Here is a 7,263-nt window from a genome sequence, read left to right as displayed (position 1 = left end):
TGGCAACTGTACTTATCCCCATCTGCGCAATGCCAGCTGTAGACAGGTCCCCAGGTCCCACCTCTTCCCCTGCGAGTGGAGATTCATCTCTTCTGCTCTTCATCTCTTAGAAGGGAAGGACGGGGGGAGCTCGGGGATTTAGGGCACAGGAGAAGTACATGGGCATTTAATCTACCTTGGAGTTTTCCTCAGCAGAGGATTTTTTGGTAGTGCAAAGTGTTAAAGGGACATCATCGCTTAAAAAAAAAACCCAGAACCAAAACGTCTTCCCCTCTGAATCTTATGATAGCATTTCAGATTGGGGAGGGCTTTTCCTCCTAGCTTGTTTTCCCCACAGAATCTTGGTTTCCAGCTTCTTTGCTTGCCAGGAGTAGGCATAAATCCAATACTGAGCAGGAGCAAGGAAGAACACAGAAGGGGAAAGTCATCACTGAAGAAATGGAGCATCAAGATTTTGGGTTTTTTTCTCCAGATAAACTCCCTTTTATAAAATCCATAGGGGAAAAAAATATTTCAGTTTGCATTGTGCGTTAGTAAAGTGCATCCTAAAAAGTAGTACATTTAAAAGAACAAAAAAGGCTGATTCCTGATGGCTAAACATGTTTGCCCAGCCTCAGAGCTTCACTAATAACTGTACCATGTTTCTTAGCACTAGACATCATAGCAACTACTCTGCAGTGTATTGCTTTACAGTGCTACAGTGGGTTGGTTGGTTTGTTTGTTTCTGAATGATCTCTAGGCATCTGAGGATACCCCAGTGGGTTAAGGCAAGCGAGATGCTGTAGTGTATTCTCAATGTTATTTAGCTTTTAACCCTCATGCACAGGTAGCAAAAAAGCAGGCTGTTGTAAATTAGCTACATGTAACTCCAAGAACTAATATGAATGGAAATACCAGCTTCTTTAGCTGACTTGTGATGAAAAATATCATTTGAGGAACTCAGAAAATTATCTTCTGCTCTTGGACAACACTCAGCTGAATGGGAAGTGTAAGAGGAGAATACTGCAAGCTAAATTCTGTATTAAAACGTAGCCCTCTTTCCATCCTTTCTCTCTCTTTTTTTAAATACTCATAAACATTTTCCCCTTGTTTATTGTCTCATCAGTCCACAGTTTTGCATACTGCAGCAGCATGTAATTCAAGGTAACACAATCTAAAGAAGCAGCATGCTTTAAAGCTGTATAGTTTTCCAGATTCGACATTATTGGGCTAGGCAGCAGGTATGCACCTTTTGTGGCTTTAATGAGGTTCAAGAGAACCAGGCAGACAGAGCAGAGTGTTGCTCTCCACCTGAATCCTCTCTATGTCATTTGCCATATCTGCATTTGTGAGAATCCTGCATCCATGAGAGCTCTCCACCTTGAGATGTAAGAGTGTGGTGTTAATAAAAATGAAGTGGCTTGAAAAAAAAGAAAAAGAAAAAGAAAAAGAAAGCTTCTGACCAAGTTGTGTACAAGGTATTTGCCACAGGGATGATGCAGGAGGTTTTACAGTGAGTTGTTGTGTGATTTGAGAAGTTAAGAGCCAGACTAAAAAGAAAATAATCAAATTTTCTCCACCAAGTACCTTCAGCAAGTATTTCCACATCTTCTCCAGTAAGTAAAAATGGTAATATTTGAATAATGAAGAGCTGAATGTAGGAGCATATGAAACATCAGTTCATAGGAGGTTAAAGAAGGCTTTTGAAGTCCAACTTCCTGAATAATTTTCCCCGTGCAAAAATTTGATTGCTTTTCGAATAACCCTGTTTAGAATGCGTTTACTGATTGTTATCCTGCAGGCTTACATCCTGTAATGAAATCTTCCCCACCGTCATTCGGAGTGTGGTCCTTCCGGAGCTGGCGGGCTCGCCCATGGCCATGGCTGGCGTGCTGGGGCGGTATCGCAGCTCCATCTCACCCCCCTCTCCAAACACCAGCCACTTCCCTTCCTGTCCTTCTGCTTTTAAAGGACAACCAAAGTGTTTCAAGTGTCGAAATCCCTGTCTTGCTGAAATTGCTCTCAACTGGCTGATTTCCTTTGCCTTGCAATTTGCAATTAATTAGGAAAAGGTTAATTCTCCACCTTCCAGTACCTTCTCTCTGATATTATTCAGACCATGGTTATCTTTCCCTTCCTCTGTCTTTCCTCTGGCTGTCCTGTAAAAATGGCTTTTTAGGATTAGTCGGTTTCTGATCTCGATATTTTTGTCTGTTGTCTTGTACCTCTGTATTAGAAGGCACATTACCAGTGTCACTTCATGTGAAATCCTAGTCATTATTTTTTAGGTTTGAAAGGTTTTTGCTTTTAAAGGGCAAGCGACACATTTTGACGGTCTTTCCAGGTGCATTAAAACACATGGGAATTTCCAGACACAGTGGGAGCAGAGGTTTCACCATCAGCAGTGTGGAGCATCTTGAAGAGCTAGGTGGTGTCCCTTGACACTTCCTTTGTGGAGGTTGACAGTCGTCTGCAGAGGCTTTCAGAGCCTAATTTTAAGAGCATTTTAAAGAAATCTCTCCTTTGGTTACAAAGAGAGACTACCCAGGTAAGGATGGATATCTAAAATCTGTTGTGTGTGTTCCCTTCTAGGAAAGTTCAAGGTAAGAAAATAAAGTTTTAGAAAAATGACAAAACTTTTTTCAAAGTATTTATTTCTGGATTCAGGGTTTTGTTTTCCCATCAAAAGTATTCAGCATGGCTTCACCAGTTGACCAGGTTAGTCTTAGCTGTCATCAAAGTTTTTTCAGTGTCCCCAAGTTCTGCTGGGTATGTCCAGCAAAATCAGGGGCCACGATGTGTTCTTCTTTTACAGATCCTTGCGCTACAGTAGTTTAATCTTCTTTGTGCCTGGAAGACTGGGGAGCAGTGTGGTGCAGTCAGTAAGTGGTATGCAGTTTGGAGCAAGCCACCAAATCCTGGCTGATGGCTGGCACATGGTTGCAACTTGCTCTCAGCAAAGATCTTCTGGCTTGGGAAGTTTGTTTTTTGTGACTGCTGCTCAGTGCTGGTGCCTTTCTGCTGTTCCCTTCAGGGAATGACCACAAAAAAGTGGTATGAGGAGAGGGATATCCCATGTTTGAGACTCTTCTGGTGGGACCAGAGATTTAGTACAGCATGGTATATTTTAGTTTGGTGAAGTATAGTGTTGTGAAAAATTGTTGGTGTTGCTACTCCACCATGCTGTGATTGACATGTTTTGTCATCAGAGAATGTCATAAGGAACTGGAAAAAAAAATTAAAAAAATCTGGAAACACTAAATAAGTACATAGAGCAACCAAAGGTATGGGGATGTGAAAGGGCAGGTCACACCAGCAAGAGGACCATATCTAGACTTGTGGGGGCTTTGTGGGTTCTAGTACCTCATGGGGAGGCAATACTGTTTTCACTGATGTGGATGAATACTGGCGAAGCTCTGGCACCTATGCAATAGACGATGGACAAATACATCCTGCATCCATTGAACTGACCTTTAATGTTCTCACAATCTGGTGTGCAGAGCACATGAAGCTCCACCAGCCTTCTAGTCCCTGGAGTTCTCACAAGGGTGAGATAAGAACATGGTCAAGGAGTTCCTTCACTGTCTTTCCATTTTTGGTAGGAGAGGGTTGGAAGTACTTCAGCTGTACTGCTGAACTGGTTTTGAGACAGCTTAGTATTTATTAGTATTCTGGGTTTTGCTTGCTTTATTCAAGTACTAATTATGGCAACATTATATAGACCAATTTTAATACTGTACAAGAGCACACCAACATTTGTGAAGACATACCACCAAGTGACTTTACAGCTGTCCTTGACAGAGGACAGGATGGAGATGTGAAGGAGAAGAACTGGGAGGCCTGGGAAGGGCTGATGGGAAAATCTTATATCTGAAATTTGAACTAATTAGACAGGGAGAAGCAAGAGAACTGTTGGCAGGAGCAGCAGGAGCAGATGGGAGAAGCTCCTGCTCTAGTGAATCCCTGGTTACAGGTGATCAGACGTCAGGAGGACATGGGAGAAAGAGAGGGGAACACAAGGTCCTTGCACTTGCTGTTTCTGCTCAAAGCAGCAGTGGGTCATTCAATGCAGCATCTATCCACCCCAAAGTCCTGAGGCTATCTTTCTCCAGCATCGGCCCAGTAGTGTTGATGGAAGAGGGCCTGCAAGTAACTGCCAGCAGCAGTGTTGGTCAGGGGAGTCCTGGTGAGGGACCCAACTTTGGTACCCTCTGCTATTGACCAAAGCCAGAGGCAAAAAATGGGGCTGGCTGGACCTTTGGTATGCTCTCATATGGAGGGTTCTGTGTTCTTCGTGTCGCCTCTGGCATAGCAGCTGTGGCTGCCTCAGCAGGTGACATGTGTCAAGATGAAACAATTTGGTTCCCTGGGGGAGAAATGACAATGGTGATTTGTAGTTAGGCTTTTAAGTGCCATTTGGTAGAACAAATGCATTTAGAAAATAATACTGTTGAAGTGACAGAGCTGTATACGTTGTATTCTTATCCTCTGAGGATTGCCTTTCTCCCAGCTTTGAGGATAGCAGAGCCTTGTCAGGCTGTCCTGCAAGCGTGACCCCAGCCCCACACACTTCTCTGAGCAGCACGTTCCAAACGTCACTCACTCTTTTCTGAAATGGCTTCTCACTCGTGGGCAGGGGGTTGGTTTCTAACCTTCAGGCTTCCACCTCCAGCACAACAGGACTTGTCAGCTTCTTGGACAGGGACTGTAGATGACTCCAAACTGAAAGGTTGCCCATTTGTCCCTTGAGCTTGTGCCAGACTGTCCTTCAGGTTAGGGCTGGGCTCCAGCAACTGCAACCCAGGAAAGCCAAGAGATTACTGGTGTTTGCAGAGACCTCGAGTCTCTTGTGTTGATGAGCAGACTCAGTAAGAGAGGTCCTATGCAGAGCTGAAAAGCAAGGGGAAAAAAGTAACCTCCACAGGGTTAATTTATTTGGGTTATTTTCAACCCATCTTCATAGTTTTCTCACTCTCTTTATGCTACCTGTGGTTTTAATACTTCCTGCAGGCTCAAGGAGAATGGCTGGGGAGCAGAGAGAGTTTGAATTAAGGGGAAAAGCAGTGTTTTGTGACCCCTAGCTTTCAGTGGAGAAGGGGACAGGGGTCAGTGTAAGTGAGTTACGAAAAAGCACCAGAGATAAGCATTAAGCATGCTCTCCCTCCTGACTACGCCGTTCTTCTGCGCGGGTTTATTCTGCAGCAGCTTTTGCGACAACCGCTAGTGTTTTTAATATAGGTGGAGTCTCTGTCATTGTGACAGTCCCGCATGGGCCCAGCTCCTCTAAATTGCCAGGGCAGGCTGGCCCCCCACCGGCCCAGCGAGCTTCATCAGTGTAATTGGGGCTCCCAGCAGGGCTCTGCCATGCAGAGCAGCTGGTGCAACCGGGGCACCCTCAGCAGCAATCGCTGCTCTTAATGAGTTTGTTGCTGTTTCATTAATGAGCGAGTGGCTGGGATTTCATTTTCCCCCTGTACTGGTTTTCCAGATCCCTTCTTGAGAAAGCAGACCAAATTCAGACGAAGGCGATACTACAGTATTCTAAATAAAATTACTCCCATTTTTTTTCTTTTTTAATTTCCTTTTAACCGGAGCAGAGTCTCCACAGGCATCATAATCAATATTTTTTGCATATACAGTGCTGCTGCATTTGAAACTATTTGCCCTTATTAACTAACATAGACATTTCCCTAAAAGACATTGCTATTCCTGGCTGAGAAGCATCACATATTGCCAGGGAGAATTAGGATTTTGAGGGGGAGAGGGCTTTATGTTACTAAAACCTGAGAAACACACACAAAACCCACCACCCAAACCATGAGTGTTTCTATGAATGCATTTTCCATAGCCTTCTACAAGGTCTTTTGTGAAGGGAGTGGCAGCCAGAGACTGGCTTCACGCACCACAAATGTCAGTATGTGAACGAATGGCGCCAGAATCTTCCCTTCTTTGGAAAGCGGGGACGCTTTTGTCCCCAGCCCTGGAAAAGCACACGCTGACGCAGTCAAGATTGGGACGAGCAAACTGCTGAGCTAGTCTGCAGAGCAAGGACTCGACCTGCAATCCAAGGGAGCCTGGGGTCTGGCGGGCTGGAGGATTAGCCTGCTTATCTCGTTTTCTGGCTTTCAGTTAGGATTTAGTAAAGAATTTCCTGCATCTGCATCAGCAAGAAGAAATGGCTGTTCCCAAGATTCAGATAGGTCAGCAATAGGCCAAAGATTTTTAAGCACACAGTTTGAGACTTTTAATGTGTTGGAAATGCATAGACTGGAGTAAAATCCTGAAAGCAGATCTTTGGCATCAGAAAAGTATGGGAGAAGCTTCTAGATAGGACTGCCTCACTCTATACACGTGCATTTGTAAGCAACGGGAGGTGTACGCCCTCTGTTTTGTGCCGGCTCATCCCTACACACCAAACCCACCCCATCTGCAGCTCACTTTCAAACCAGCAACAAAGCCCCCATGGGCTTGGGTGCCCTTGAGTCTCACTGGGTGCGTGGCCTTTGGGAGACCGTCCTCCTGGATTGCAGCTCCCCTTGCCATGGTGTCCCTGACTGCCAGCCCTGGTGAGCGCTGCAGGAGTGCACCATGCCGCCCCTCTGGCAGCACCCCATCTCTGTGAAAAGGGGGTTCAGCTGACTCTATCCCCTCACAGCCTCCAGACTTTTTCAACCCCAGCTGCACTGTGCCCACCAGCAGGCATCTGGTAGGTGCTGGCTTTGAAGCGTTACTCCTCTGCAGGCAAAATGAGCCCCTCAGATTAATGGTCTGCCTAAAAGCTAAAAAGAAAAAAAAGAAAAAAAATCATTTAAAACATCACATTAAAATGCCACTCCGTATCTGAAAGGATCCATTAAAACTTTTATAGAGCTTTTTACATTTGTTTCCTGTTTTACATTTTGTTCTGGATTCAGGCACTCCTCTCTTATAATTCTCCTTTGTAATAAGCATTTTTGCCTTGGTTGGCTCTGCGCTAGCAGGGACTATTTGCTGTGCAGGAGAAATTGTGGGGCCTTTGCTTAGAATAGAGCTTTTCTTTCCGAAAGTGCCATTTGCCAGGATCCAGTCTAGGCGGGAGCCATGGGCACCGTGGGATCTCCCCAGGAGGTGATCCCACACCATCATTCTGAGAGATTTTATGAGTTTTTGAGGGACTTGGAGAAGTGCATCCAGGCTTCCTCACATGTGTTCTTGTTTTTCATGGTCTTTCCATTGAGAAAAAAATAGATTAATTATGAAGTCTGCTGTGGGTGAGGGAAGGAGAAGCTGCTTTTATTCAGCTGG

The sequence above is a fragment of the Mesitornis unicolor genome, unplaced genomic scaffold, assembly GCF_000695765.1.
Source record: "Mesitornis unicolor isolate BGI_N332 unplaced genomic scaffold, ASM69576v1 scaffold1640, whole genome shotgun sequence".
Lineage (NCBI taxonomy): Eukaryota > Metazoa > Chordata > Aves > Mesitornithiformes > Mesitornithidae > Mesitornis > Mesitornis unicolor.
Note: the sequence above shows the minus strand (reverse complement) of the source record.